We start from the raw sequence: 16,061 nt of genomic DNA on the forward strand, positions 1-16,061 counted from the left end.
AGAGAGAGAGAGAGAGAGAGAGAGAGAGAGAGAGAGAGAGAGAGAAAGCGAGCAAATGGGGATGGGGCCAAGACAAAAAGATGGGTAGAATCCACTGTCCACACATGGCTCGATGTGGGGCTTGAATCCATGATCTTTGAGATCACGACCTGAGTCAAAATCAAGAGTCAGACACTTAACCAACTGAGCCAACCAGGTGCCCTGAAATGTTTTTCTCAGGAGTAGTGAGGGACCAATTAATATTTTGCTCTTCTCTAAAGGTGTTGAGAAGTAAAAAGATAATTTATGTGTTTTAAGAAATGGTCATATATTTTGCTTAGTAGTTGCACTATCAGGATTCTATCCTGTATCCAGTAGTCAGAAATCTGGGTGCAGATTTAGAAAAAGAGATGTTCATAGAAGCATTATTTATAATATCAAAAAGTTAAAAACAACCTTAACGTTCAATGATAGGAAAAAGATTAAAGTATTTGCATATATGCTAGGATTATTTTTTGAAAATGTTAGATAAGTGCTTTGAATTACAGAGAATATCTTATATTAAAATTTAAGGTGATATGTGTATCAGTTTTCAAAGTGTCTTGTAAGATATTCCTAGGGAAAGCATTAATAACAGGAAGTTTAAAAGTCACTGTTATACTACTATTCCCTCTAGGATGGTCACAAATGTACATTAGCAAATTGAATATAGTTCTCAAAATGATTTCTTCAACTTAGAGTTGATTAATTGAACATGAATTAAATAACCCTTGTTTCTATAAACTGAGGTTTAGAGACATTTTAGACTTTTATTTCTCTCAGGTGTGCAATATAATATTTATTTCATGGTTAAGAATCTTAGAATGCTTCAGGGTAATCAAAATGTAAATTTTTCTTAGGTAGTAGCAAAAAAGGTAAATAGAGGTAAATATAGAGATAGATATAGATATAGGTAAATAGAGACAGATATGCACTGAGTGAGTGCTATCCTCACAACATGTCAAGGAAGCTATATTTTCAATATTAATAAAAAACTTCCAGGTAAGAGTTTGTGATTTGCCTTTTTCTGCTATAAAATGGAGCACAGGTAGCAAATATAATTTATTTAATGAGTGCTTATTGAGCGCTTGAAATTTGGATTCAACTAACCTTTATTCAAAGCCTTTTATATGCTAAGGACTGCTCTAGACACTTTTGTGTGTGTAAAACTCTTCAGGGACCAAGAGAGCTTTGTAACATGAGTGTGTTTGCCCACATTACAAGTCAGGCACCATACACAGGGAGTAAAACAACCTTGTTAAGCAACTTTTCTTTAAATATGAATGGTAGACATAGAGCTTGACCCTAGGTAGGCTTGTTTACATTATACCAAACTGCTTTTAGACAAACAATGTTCCTGGTGTTTATTAGCTTGCATTCAATTGGGAGACTGATAAGAAAAAAAATGACAAAGGAAGCAGGTTTGTATACAAGTAACTGTGTGCCTAATAGTTTTCTAAGCATGTTATCTATTTCGACATACTTAATCCTCCTAGTAAGCAAAAGAGATACGTAATATTATACGCACAGTTTTCTGAAGAAGAAACAAAGCACGTATAATTATATAACTTTCCAAGTTCCAATTACATAACTTTCCAACTTTCCAGAATCTGTGTTTTTAACTACTGTGCCATGTTGCCTCTGACTATAACACAATTTGTTAAAGCAAGATATTATCAGAGTTTTAAAAGTATTTTATGGTGTAAAAAAAATCAGGGGCTGCATTTTATGGCCTGAAAAAATGTATGAACTGTTGAGGCAAGGTGCTTTCTCAGAAGAGATGATCTTTGTTCTGATCCCTGAAGGGTAGATAAGGCATGGGGCTACAGGGAAAGAAAGGATGGTGATCATCCCAAGGGTGAGGGAGACAGACGTGGAGTTAGAAATGATATTAGCACTGTTAACTTAATAAATATATCCTGATGTGGCTAACAAAAATAGACATCAACTGAAAAGAAACAGAATTAGCTATAGCCCTCTGAAAATTCAATATTCCAGGTACATTCTCAATATTTTAGAGGCGTGAAATCATTGCCGTCCATATTTCAATGCTTTACTTTTATTCAGCATGCCTGTTTACCTTTACATTGTTGATGTCTATATCACATAACCGAGTTATACGGAAACTATTGTCAGTAGAAGCCTCTCAGCCTTATTTACAAGTTTTGCTCCAAAGCCTTATCTTTGTTACCATGTATTTACTACTCATACTTTTGTTCCCAGCTGTAGTGTGTATTCTTTGTGAAATGTGAGATAACTTTCTCAAGACCCTAAAAGGGTATTTCGAGTTCTCTATCCAAATATACTGGCTTTTTGTAATGTGTGAAATTTCTATGGATGGCGTTGGTTTCCATAGAGTTGATAGAAGTAGTAATTGGAAGAGATTCGTGTCAGAACTTTGCAGCTTACCACGAGAGACCCTCTTCCAGCCAAGCACCACTACACTTCTAAACACGTGAGACAGATGCCTAACCAATTGCTACACCAAATAATTGTATTAAAACGTCTCCATGTGGGCTATAATGAAATCGTGCAAGATATAATGATGGCAGATAGAAAGATCATGTCATATACATCTCCCCTAATTATAGTCTACTGTGTCTGTCACAGGAAGCAGTGGGGTTATGCTGACATGACTTTTATATGAATGTTATACCGACTAAAGTGATCCCGCTGTTTTTTTCTCTTACTGATTTGTTAATCTCTTTAATAAATCTAACTTTGCCAGATTCCACCTTTAGTTCAATAATTTCTAATTTATAGACTCTATATTTAATCAAGTTGCAGCAGTTGGGAAATGTTCATCTGTAGTCTTAGTGTACTGTTTTATTCTCATCAAACCTGCAAAGTTTACTGAGATTATTTCAGATTCTTTTTTTTTTTTTTTATTCTGGTATGAGGGCACCTGGGTGGCTCAGTCAGTTAAGCGTCTGACTCCTGATTTCAGCTCAGGTCATGATCTCACAGTTTGTGGGATTGGGCCCCACGTTGGGCTCTTTGATGGCAGCCGGGAGCCTGCTTGGGTTTCTCCCTCTCCCTCTCTCTGTGCCCCTCCCCTGATCATGCTCTCTCTCTCTCTCTCCCCCTCCCCCCCAAAATAAAAACATTAAAAATTAGAAATTCTGTTATGTACTTTGTGTAATTTTTGTCCAAAAATTAATTCTTGGGAAACTAGGGTCCATTAGTAAATTTCCACTTATCTGGGAACCAGTGTCCTCATTCTGTCATTTACAGTGCAATAGCTATCTATATAAATCAAACTACATACATAGAAATTCAGGGGTTCGGGACCCCTGGGTACCTCAGTCAGTTGAATGTCTGGCACTTTATTTCTGTTCAGGTCGTCATCTCCCATTTAGTGAGTTAGAGCCCCGCATGGGGGCTCCTTGCTGATAATGCAGAGCCTGCTTGGGATTCCTTCTCTCTCTCTCTCTCTCTCTCTCTCTCTCTCTCTCTCTCTCTCTCTCTCAAATAAAAATAAAAAAAGAAATTGAGGAGTTTTACTTTTTCTTGTCAATTAACAATTCTGTTCTGTTAGATCTAAACAAGCTTATTGGTTGTTGATATTTTACATGGACTGAAGAAATTTTTGTTTTTTTTTTTAATTTTTTTAATGTTTATTTATTTTTGAGAGAGAGAGAGAGAGAGAGAGAGAGAGAGAGAGAGAGAGAGAGAGAGAGATCAGGGTAGGGACAGAGAGAGAGGGAGACACATAATTGGAAGTAGGCTCTAGGCTCTGAGCTGTCAGTACAGAGCCTGATGCAGGGCTTGAACTCACGGGCCTTTGAGCTGTGAGATCATGACCTGAGAGGAAGTCAGCTGCTCACCCAACTGAGCCACCCAGGCACCCCAGAAAAAATTGTTCTTAAAAAGTACATTCATTTATCTAACTATCATTATGAATAAGGGAGGTGCTAATTTTTAAAAGTAATTATGCATGTAGTTTGAAATATTTTTGATAGATCACTCTTCTTCATTGTCGTATATCAATATTTTCCCAGTACTCTTTAATTCCTAATTGGAAATGTGATAATAGCACGAGTAAAGGCTAACTTTATTAGGTCATCTTTAATCATACAATTAGAGACAATATTTTTATTAATCTGTTTTCTTTCTCTTAAAGAGATATGCACAATCTGCGCTACCCGTTACCCAAACACATAAAAGAAAATAGCTGTAAAGGAAATTGTGTATTGATTCATGTTTTCAGCAGCTGTTTCTGTTTACATAAAACTCAGATCATTTTTAAATGTTAGTACACTTTCAGTAATTTCAGTTACATATGATCCACATAACTATAAGAGACTCTTAAATACATAGAACAAACTGAGGGTTTCTGGAGGGGAGGTAGGTGGGGGGATGGGCTAAATGGGTGATGGGCATTAAAAGGATGGCACTTGGGATGAGCACTGGGTGTTATATGTAAGTGATGAATCCCTGGGTTCTACTCCTGAAACCAATACTACCCTGTACATTAATTACTTTCAATTTAAATAAATAAATTAAAAATAATAATAATAAAAGAAACAACCACAGTAACAAGTTTGTACAGTTGACCATTCTACATGCTGAATTATAACAAGGGCAATCCTCGCATTTCCTTTTATTCCTTCTTTCTTTAGATTTGAAAATATTTCATAGCCTTCTGAATTTCCAGGTAAAATTGAGCATGAGATAACATCTAAAGAGACAATTTCCTGAGTCTGTCTCTCAGAGAATGATCACAGTTTAGCATTACAATTTCTTCTTTCCAGTTTCTATAGTCTGACCAGCATCAATTGTGTGTCTGATGCTTCTCTGTCACTGGTGAAAATGATTCTTATAACTCTCCCAAGGTAACGGCAGTGGGGACTGGGATCAGAAATGTCCATGGTTTCAGTTTCAAAGATTAACTCTGTAATAAATTCTGCTGACTGATACATTGTTCAGTTTTTTGAAGTAATCTTTGACATAAGGAGAAAATAAACACCTGCCCACCACCTGGCAGCGTGTTTCACATTGGTTTACTCACTTTATTCTTTTTAAGCTGAAAATATAAGAGAATCAGTTAGCGGCTGACAGGTTCACCTTTCTATGGCGAGAGAAGGTTGGCATAGTTTCAGGTATGAAATTTTGGAAACCATTGAAATCCAGCGTACATTACATCATTGGATTTGTGGAGAATCTAGAGCCCTTAATCTGGATGCAGTCTCAGAGATACAAATCCTCCCCTGGTGAATCGATTCTTTTTCTAGAAATGCGTTGTATTGTTTGCTGATGCTGACAAATCCCTCCGTATGCCATCCCACTCAGGAGCAAGTGCCTGTTGACTTCCATTATGACTGGCCACTAGATGTGCTTATTAGGGTCTTATCCAGGGAAAACCACCAAGGAAGACTAGTGAAAACACATCTTATTTTCAAGTGTATCCCTAGGATGCTCATTGCCGGTGTCTCAGCAAAAGCTTCACTGGCAAGCTGGCAAACATTTTATTTCCCTCAACTAGAGGCAGTTAAACAAACCGGCTTCTCTAGAGGATGTCATAATGTGAAATTTTAAAATTAAATTACATGACCTCTTACAGACCCCAGACTCCTCTTTATATCCCCTATTATTTTTCACAACAATCCCTTTCCTCGTGCTGCCTGCCATGAGTTCGTAAACCGAAAAACCTTGAAGTGGATAATTTTTCAATACTTCCTTCAATAAACACAAACAAGAACTTATGCTTGGCTACTATGCAAGGAAAATCTCATGTAAATCAGAAGCTGCATGAGAGAAGATATACAAAACATAAAACAACATTGGCTCATTATTCTGATGCTATCGGTTCAGTTCTACTTTTCCCTGAGTTGAGTTTTTGGCAATTTTCAAATGACTTCTAATGTCTTTCTTAGGAGTAACTTTTCACTTAAATGCACAGTCCCTTCACAACCAGAAACTGTCCAATGCAAATGCTTTTTGCATTGTTTCTGTTCGTTTGTTTAATCGCTTCAAACACCCAAACCAAATTAAGTCCCTTCACTTTTCACATCACTCAAGCTAAATAATGATAGTAAAATATAACTCGTTGACTCAAAACATCTCAGCTTAGGCACTAGACGTTTCCTGGAAATACCACCTACTTCTCAACCTCTTTGACCTCTCTGGAAGCCGAACAAAAGAAGGAGATGATTAGACATGAACTAAAGTTTATTAAAAGTTTCTCGTGGATTAAGCACAATGGCAGAGATTTTCCTTTAATCTTTGCAGAGACCCTCTGAAGTCAAGATCGCCTTCTCGATTTTAAATAGAAGCATCCTCTCAGCAGTGAAACGCCATATACGCATTGGGTATAGAAAAAAGTCCGAATCAGGATTTGAATCCACATCTCCTGGACTTTACAGGGTCTCTTTCCCCATCCTACCGCGTCTCTTAAGTTTATGTCTTTGTTCCTTTGAATCTCTGAACCTGAGCATTTATAGGATGGGAGCAAGTAATGCTGCTGTCTTCCTGGAGGTAGTGTCAGAGGGTCTCGTGGAATTCTTGATACACCTGCAAAGTGACCCTCGGAATAACCATTCAGTTGAGATAAACTCCTACAGTCCCTTGCTACACTCCTTTAAGGATGCCCCATGTTCTTAAGGAGTGGATGTGGGTGACTTTGCGCTGGGGGAAAGTGCCGAAGCTATTCCACATTAATTTTGAATACCGCCAGTCAGGGCCCGAATCCTTGTTATCAAAATCTATGTACCTTACAAAGCGTTTTAATTTACTCCGGAGTGATAAGAGTTGAGAAGTTTAAGTGTGAGAGGGCGTTTCCCTGGTGCGGGCAAAAGGGGGTAGGCGAGGCACTGGAGTTCCTATTTATCTTTCCAAATAGAATGCTGACCTCCAAGGGAACGCTCTATCTCCTATAAACCGTCCACGCCTCGAGTACTTTGGGGTAAGGCATTAAAGGGCATCACTCAAGCTAAATCTCAGGGCTACCGCCGGACTATGGATCACTGATGAATGAGCCAGCAGTTGAATGTTTAGCAGGCTGTGACGACTTTGCACGGAAATAGGAAAATTTATTACCCGCCTGCCACAGCAGTGCCTGTCCTGGCTGCTTTTCCTCCGGGTCCCTCCCAACGTCTACTCCCACGCCATCTGATATAGTCAAACCCCTTGTCGCCCCCCACCCCCGCCCCCATCCCCTGGTTTCCCCTCCCCGCAGAGAACGGAGGGTCTACACCGTCTCGGAATCCTGTCTTTTTTTTTTTTTCCTTTTCCCCCAAGAGCGGTGATGCTAATGATGCTGCTGTTGGTCTAGGGGTTTAATTTTTTTTTTTTTTTTTAATTAAGGGCATTGCTTTCCACCTGACCTTGCAGGGAGGGCTCTAAAGGGTGTCCATTTGCGCGGCCCCAAAGCTGCACGATGTGGGGCGGGGGGGGGGGAGAAGGAGACAGAAGCAGAAGGGAAAGGCAGCGGCCGGAGAGCGGGGAGGAGAGGAAGGAGGAGAGACGGGCAGAGGAGAGCATCAGGCGGACGGGCTCCGCCAGCCAATCAGAGGCGCGCTCGGGAGCTGCAGCAGCCGGAGCCGCGGAGCCCGGGGCTCCAGGAGCGCTGAGCCGAGGCTGGGGCTCTCCGAGGACGAGGTGGCTGTGCCCTGAGCGCGGGGGGGGAGTCCCCTCTATGCTGCTCGTAAATTAAGTTCCTTTCCGCCAGTCGGGGCAAGTCAGCCAAGGTAAGGCTTCCGTAAGACGACACTTTACTCTGTAGCGACATTACTATCTATTGCATTTTATTTATTTATTTTTTTTGGGGGGGGGGCAGTGGGTCTGCTTACCCGGTTCTGAGTCAAAACCAGTGTTTGGTGAGATGCTCCTCCCGGATTGGCTTCGCAGGATCTAGGGCGAGCGGGAAAGTTGGGGCTGATGCGTCTGAAACCTTGGGGCTGGGATACATTTTTTTTTTTTTTTTTGAAATTTTCTTACCCAGGAATGTTGCTGTAGAGCCTACGGAATGTGAGTCTTAAGAAGCCGGCTGGGTATCTGTTTATGTTTCTCGGTGGATGGTGTCGTGGTCCGCCCTGCCCCCCGAAGAAGTTGGAAGGAGTCCGAGAGGCACCTTTGAGTAGTGATGGCCTCAAATTGAGCCGTCACCTATGTCTAACTGTGAAAGTGAGGGGGAGCATTGTCAGAATAGAAACAGGGACGTCGCAACTGGAATTTTGGTGGTGCTTTTTAATTATTGCCTTGCCAATATCCTCTAAAATTTCGTGAGAGCTGAGGTCTGAAGCTGCAGGAGAGCAACGCTCATTTTCTTTTTTTCTCTCTTTCATTCTTCGTTATTTTCCCCTGAATTGCTTCCGTAAGTGCTTATTAACGCTTAAGATGAAACTTTTACTTCTTTTAAAGGGCACTATAAATGATGCATAAAAAGGAATCAGGTAGGCTCCTGTGATTAGCAGCACACTTTATTTAGTATATGCCCTTATGGTTGCTAACTCTGATTCATTTACCCTTCTTAACTTCTTGAACCTGTGGGAATAACACTGATATCTATTAATGTTTGCGTCTAAAAATCAAGGTAAAGTTGTGCCTTCTGCATGTTTATATGCCTGTGTGTGTGTGTGTGTGTGTGTGTGTGTGTGTGTGTGTGTGTTGTACGTGCGGATGTGGAACTGAGCAAACCTGTCATGTAACAGGTGAAAATATACAATTTTATTGGCTGGTTGTTACAGCATTTCCTTATATCAGTCCTGTGGTACTTAATGAACTTTCAGATTAATCAAGAGTACATGCTCCTTGCTATTTCCCTTCAGGATTTCAAGAAATCCTGAAATAAAATTCTTAGCTAAAATTATTATGGTCTTCTGTTCGTTCAGGTGATGGCATCACTGCTTTGAGCTGAGAGAGACAGATCAGAGAAAGATTTTATTGTGTAGCCAAAAAAAAAAAAGTAAAATAAGTAAATAAACAAACACATAAATAAAATAACCTTAAGCTCTGACAATGTTTTGGAACCTTTATTTTCCACTCTGAGATCACCCACAGATTTCTCAAAGCAGGGGGCTTCCCTTATGCAGTAATGGTTCTCTTTTCTTTTAATGGACTTGTCTTACTGCAGAAAATATTCTAAATCAAGAGTTTGAAGTCCAGATTAGATCTCTGGTGTATCTGGCTCGATGTGGGAGGGGAACGCGGGATATGATCCTGGTAGAGAATTAGTTCTGTGCTCTAACACGCCGGTGCAAGCACCAATCATGATGCTGGTTTCTTTCCAGCCTCCTGTTAGGTAGTTAATTCTGGGTTTCTTGATAATTAATTAACCTAGTGTAGGTCAGCCCACTCATTCTCTTAATAACACATTCATTTAATGCCTTGTTGGATAAGTATTTTATAAACCATAATACTGATGATTTTCACAGACATAGCTAACGTAAGAAGGGAAAAGACAAAAAAAAAACCAAAAAACAAAAAACAAAAATGATGCCAATGGTGAAGTCTGATTTCCTGCCAAGGGTGAGAGGTAGAAAATGAGGATTCACTCTTTTAGATGCCACAGAAATGTCCAACTGGAGATTACCCAATAGTAAAGGAAAATATGATAGTAGAAAGAAGGTAAGAGCTGGGAAACTCTAGCTATAACTCTGTCTAGTGCATGTTGAATATAATTGGCTATCACAGTTGCAAACGTAGTCAATACCAACCGGTGCTTGAATAAAATCTGTACGTTGGGCAATTGGAAATTATTCCTCCTGATGCTCTATTTCAGATGGATAAAATGGAATCTTGAGAATGAATGAGTCAGCCCAACTTCATAAATTCTTTAGACGAAGGGTGCTATATATAGTAAACATATGGTGCTTTTTATTGCCCTATGTAAATATCGTTATTGTGCTTCATGTTGATTTTTGTGGTCTGATGAATACAAACTACACTTCCACAGCGTGTATCTCGCACGTGTCCTGTATTTGTCTTGTTGGTGATTAGAAATTTGAAGTAAACCTGAGATATTTGCAACCTGATATAATCATCCTTTAGAATCTGGACGTGCGTATACTTTTCAATAGATTTAGGATAAAACATATTGAACTTATTGACCTAAAAAAGGTTTACTGATCTCAAATCCCTGTATTCGATACAGTGTAGTCGAGTGAAAAGTTAGAAGAAAAATTGAGAGATTAAAGACTGCAAGTATGTGAGATGCTGTTTTGCTTTTTTTCTTTTAATAAGTGGAGGATTTCAAACTTTTTAATTTGCATAATATCTGCCGTTCATATAGTTGCAGTATACATGCCTATAGAACTATATTTTAGGTAAAGTCTTCTATGAATTTTTTTAAATGTTTATTTTTGAGAGAACACGAGTAGGGGAGGGGCAGAGAGGGAGGGAGACGCAGGATCCTAAGCAGGCTCCAGGATCTGAGTTGTCAGCACAGAGCCTGACCCAGGGCTCGAACTTATGAGCCACAAGATCATGACCTGAACCCAAGTCGGAAGCTTAACCAACTGAGCCACCCAAGAGCCGCTAGGGAAGGGGTTCTGAACCTTGGTGTTGTTGATATGGTAGGCTGTATAATTCTTATGGGTTAGGGAGGCTGTCCTGTGTTTTGTAGGATGCCAAGCAGCATCCCTGTTTTCTACCCACACAATGCCAGTAGCAGCATTTCCAGATCGTGACAACCAAAAATATCTGTAGGCATTGTTAACTATTTCCTTGGGGGGGGGGGCGACTTGCACCCCTGTCTCGTTGAAAAGCACTGCTGTAGAAAAACCTAAAGACTGTGTGCAGAAAAAGGTCATACAATATATGCTTTGAGTGGACAGCTGCCCATGTATAGTTCATTTTGGATGCTCTGTGATGATTCCTCTTCTCTTGCTTGGGATGGATTTCAAATTTTAGGTATTTCATTAAGTCCCTAACATGAACTGTGGAAGTTTGTGTTAGCAGTATTACTTTTTCTATAAACTGAAAGATTGGGCTGTGTTATCATATGCTATCATTTGTAGGAACAAAAGAAAATACAAAATGAGAAAAAGCAAATGTACATGTGGAGGTTGAAGGCACATTTCACTTAATTTGTTTTTATATGAGCCTTTAATATAAATTATAAGTAAATTCAAGATACTGATTCTTTCTCTTCTATAATAGCTTTTGCTTATTATTATTATTTTTTGGAGTATGTATATGTTTGGAATGTCAGGAGTGGGTATTCAGTCTAGTAATTCCATGTGCTTGGAGTAGTTTATAATGTTAGAAGTGTCCAGAAGTAAAAGGAAAACATTTTGATTTTAAAAGCATAGTTCTTAATAGGTGGTGATGTGTGGCACAATACAAAAATATTGAGCTTAATGATTTGGAGACATAGAAGAACTTGATCCTGACCTTGATTACTTGTGTTAATGTCCCTTGTATATAGGCCATTTTTTCCTCATCTGCAAAAGGAGATACGAATAGGCATGAGAATCAAATAATACAAGGTGTTAAAATGGGTTGCAGTCTATAAAGACCTGTACCAACCTTAGTAAATTATCATAGGTTCAATGTCTTTGATGATTTGTTTGACGAGAATTGACTCATCATGCTAAATCTTCCAGCTATTGTGGTTAAAGATTATCTGTAAAAAATGGCAGTATTTTTGTTTTGTTATTTCAATTCCAGTTAGTTAACATACAGTGTAATATTAGTTTCAGGTGTACAATATAGTACAATATAGTGTTGATTCAACGCCCGGTGCTCATTACTAGGGCACTCCTTAATCACCATCACGTATTTAACCAATCCCCCCACCTCTGCCCCTCTGGTAACCATCAGTCTGTTCTCTATAATTAACAGTCTGTTTCTTGGCTTCTCTCTCCCTCTCCCTCTCCCTCTCCCTCTCCCTCTCCCTCTCCCTCTCCCTCCCTCTCCCTCCCTCCCTCCCTCCCTCTCCCTCTCCCTCTCCCTCTCCCTCTCCCTCTCCCCTTTGCTTATTTGTACAAATGTCAGTATTCTTATTTTTTTATGGATGAAATAAAACATCTTCATTTTGAAATGTGATTTAAGTTATAGACAAACCTCCTTATTCTCTCATTTCCATCCTTCCCCATATTATCTACATTTATAATTTGTTTAAAAATACAGAAATGTGAAATCTAGAATGCATCTTGAACTTTACTCTTCAATAAAATCCATTTAACAGTTACTACCAATTTGGTATGTATTTTCAAAGTGATTTTTAATGAATGGATTCATGTGGATATCTACATATAATTCTAAAATAGAGATTTAAATTTAAAGATGCATTTCCTCACAGATGTATGCATTCATATAAGCATATGCATACAGATACAATAAACACAGCTCAATATTATACCCAACTAATTTTATAGTGTGTTCACTGTTCCATGTGCGTTTATAGAGAATTCATGAATATTTAGCAAGAATCCAGTAGACCATTATGCACAAATCTGGCATTTAACTCTAGTTCAATGTTAGGGACACACGTTTGTGTACAGCTTTCTCTTCTTATTAGATCAGGGTGATTTCACATTGGTTGACGTCCCTGCCATAGCGAGAGTATACATTTTGACTATCGCATATGATTGTATGGATTATTATCATTCATTTAAGTAATCCTCTATTATAATGTTTTTTAATAGTAAAGAGAAGGCCAAAACAAAGTAAATAATTTAGTATCTCTATCATTGCTGTTAGTGTTTTGAATTTTAAGTGTGGCATATGTTCCTGGAAGAGATTTTCAGGAAAAGAAATGGGCTTCAGGGAAATGTAAGAGCAGGTTTAAGAATATTCACTGTAGTGTATCCTGATATGTCTGGATGTTGCTTCTGTAGATTCCAGAAAATTCTGATATGTACACTTCTACACTGTGGCTACATCAATTTAGGAAACTTCTTGGTAATCTGAGAATAAAATGAACAGAGCTCAATCCCTACACGTATTTGAGTGAAATATCGAATAAAGCAACTATTTCACTTAACTGAGCTCCCTTAGACTATGCCTTATCTAATATTTCACTCACTGTGAATGGGATGTAATAGATGAATTGCCAGTAAAATGAATTTGGACTTTGCAGGTACCTCCACTGACAAAAAAGGAATTCAACTATCCTTTCCATTTTACTTCTGTTTCTGTGATCATAAGGATCTTCAAATAGATTTTTATTGTCATTATATTTATGCCCTTGGGACAATATATATGATTTCTATATAACTATGCACAATCTGGTGTGACTGGCAATTTCACTTGACCCAGTTATTTTCAGTCTACCTGATACCACAAGTATTTTAAATAAAAATATCTGTCTGGGTTAACCTCACAGTCATCAGTGGGATTTAAATGAAGGCTCAATGCCATTTGAACTTATTGGATCATCATAATACAAATAATTTTTGAAACTAACCATCTTAAAACCAAGATGCAAAGGTGTGATAAAACTGTTATTTATAGTTATCCCTTGTGGAAGTGAAAATTAATATACCAACTTTGAAAAGCAACTTTCAGTCCATGGCCAGTGGCGGGAAAAGGCAGACTTCCTTACATGCCAATTGTGGGAATAAACCAATAGGAAACAATACAAAGTATTAAAAAATTAAGAAATCATTCAAGAAGTTAAGCTTAAGAATTCAGATCAATCCCAAAATGACAAATTGATGGAACCTGAATATTAAACTCAATACAAAATTTTATAATTTATTTATATTTTGATTTTTTTAAGTTTATGTTGAGCGATAGAGAGTGACAGTGGGGCCTCCCATTGGGGCTCTATCTCATGAACCGTGACATCATGACCTGAGCCAAAATCAAGTCAGACACTTAACCTACAACCATTGACTTGGATAATGTATTGAGACAAAATGTGTATCTTCCAATTTTTCTGTACTATTTATATATTTAAACATGTGTAATTAGTATCTTTAGCCTTCCTGTGATATCATTAAATGAACCATGAAAATATAAACAGATTATTTTAGCTTCATGCAATTTTGTTGCTTTTATAGAGAACCTGTTTATTGGCTGATTGGTTCTATAATCCAAAAGATTATTCAGTAAGATTTTCAATTCTGGTAATTGAAATTCTACTTTTAAGATGATTTATCATATTTTTAAAGTAAAAATAGTCATGTTTAATACTAGATTGTATTTTACTGTATTAAATGTTAAATTCATTTATGGAGGTTGCATTCTATTTTAGAAGAGGGATGTTTTACAAGGGAAATAATATATTGTAGAAAATACCATTATTAAGGGGGGGAATAAAAGTGGGATGTGGGATAAAAGTTTTGGAGAAATAAATGGCAGTTTATATTTTGGCTTTTATGGCTTATAAACCCTCACTAAGAAGATGATTTTGAATAAAGCCTTGGGGGAAGTATGGTTAGGGACAGTATTGATATCTGATAACCCCCCAGGGGCGGGGGGAAAGCAAGTACAGAAGTGGGGAGAAACATTCAGGGCCCAGAGAAGAATAACAAGAAGGCTAGAAGAGCTGGCATGAAGTAACAGAAATGGAGCATAGAAGGAGATACCATTAAGAGATCACCATGGGGCGCCTGGGTGGCTCAGTCGGTTAAGTGTCCGACTTTGGCTCAGGTCATGATCTCGTGGTTCGTGGTTTGAGTTCCACATCAGTCTCTGTGCTGACAGCTCAGAGCCTGGAGCAGCTTCGAATCCTGTGTCTCCTTCTCTCTCTGCCCCTCCCCAGCTCACATTCTGTCTCTGTCTCTCTCTCAAAAATAAAGAAACATTAAAAAATAAAAAAAAGAGATCAAGGAAACCAGATTGTGTATAGATTCTGTAGATTAGTACATAGACTTTGTATTTTTTCCTAGGAGATTTGGGGTAGTCTTAGATATTTCTGATCAGAGAAATGACTTAATTTGATATCTGTTATGTTAGGTGGTAAAGGAAGATGAAGAATACAGATGGGATTAAGGTGACTAATCCGCTATATTTCAACAAAGAACTCCGGCCACATGGTTGCAACTAGACAGAAACAGAGAGGCCAGTTGTAGAATTATTTCAATAATTTGGAGGAGAAAAGATGGCTACTTGTAGGAGAGAGAAAGCAGTGGAGGTGGGGAAAACAGGTGTATCTTGAAATTAAAGCTACCAGGACTTGACATTGTATAGGATATTAGGGGAAGTGGGGGACAGTGAGGATAAAGGATAAACTTTGTTTGCTGCATTTTGCACAATTAGAAGGATGTAGTTGCTGGGGCACCTGACTGGTTCAGTTGGAAGAGCTTGTGACACTTGATCTCAGGTTCATGAGTTCAAGCCCCATGGGGCTTTGAATAATAGAGATTATTTAAATAAGCATAACAAAAAAAAAAAAAAAAGAAGGAGAATGTAGTTCCTATCTCTAAGAAGGGAAAGAATTGAGCTGCACAAAGTTTGGCAGGGGAAGGGGGACAGGCAGTTAGATATGAAGAACTATGTATATTTTTAGATAGAAATGTCTAAGTAGGGTGTGGAGTCTGCTGAATACACAAATGTGGGGTTCGGGAGAGCTATCCATAGCTGCCAGTAGGAAATCAGGAGCCACCCTCCACAGACTGCATTTAAAATGAAGGGAGTGGATATGAATGAAAAGAGGTAAATCACAAGGCCAGAACCTGAGGCAACCTGACACAGATAGGATGGGAAATGAAGAAACACCAGAACACCAGGTTGAGAACAGAAGCTGAAGAGGGAGGAAGAAACTCCACGAGTGATGATGGATTTCAAGGAAGAGACTGTCTTGAAGAACCTCTTATAGGGGCGCCTGGGTGGTGCAGTCGGTTAAGCGTCCGACTTCAGCCAGCTCATGATCTCAGCCAGCTCATGATCTCGCGGTCTGTGAGTTCGAGCCCCCGTCAGGCTCTGGGCTGATGGCTCAGAGCCTGGAGCCTGTTTCTGATTCGGTGTCTCCCTCTCTCTCTGCCCCTCCCCCGTTCATGCTCTGTCTCTCTCTGTCCCAAAAAAATAAATAAACGTTGAAAAAAAAAAAAAAGAACCTCTTATATTATGGAAATGGAAACTCCCAAAAACATATAAACATATGCATTTTGGACATTTTAATTATAAGTTTTAAGAAGTAATTTCCTTAATTA

General features: G+C 38.7%; 1 protein-coding gene across 9 annotated transcripts in view; it reads left to right on the top strand.

Moving 5' to 3' along the window:
* Positions 1-16,061, top strand: part of CDH18 (cadherin 18) — a 1,009,468-nt gene that overhangs the window by 507,082 nt on the left and 486,325 nt on the right. Inside the window, exon 1 of one of the 9 annotated variants that reach the window (XM_045038569.1) lies at positions 7,499-7,706. The exons of the other annotated variants lie outside the window; for them this stretch is intronic. The gene's annotated coding sequence lies outside the window, so the exon portion shown is untranslated. Of the gene's footprint in view, positions 1-7,498; positions 7,707-16,061 lie in introns of those variants that run through there. 9 annotated transcript variants of the gene reach the window in all.

The sequence above is a fragment of the Felis catus genome, chromosome A1 (genome assembly GCF_018350175.1).
Source record: "Felis catus isolate Fca126 chromosome A1, F.catus_Fca126_mat1.0, whole genome shotgun sequence".
In the NCBI taxonomy this organism is placed as follows: Eukaryota; Metazoa; Chordata; class Mammalia; order Carnivora; family Felidae; genus Felis; species Felis catus.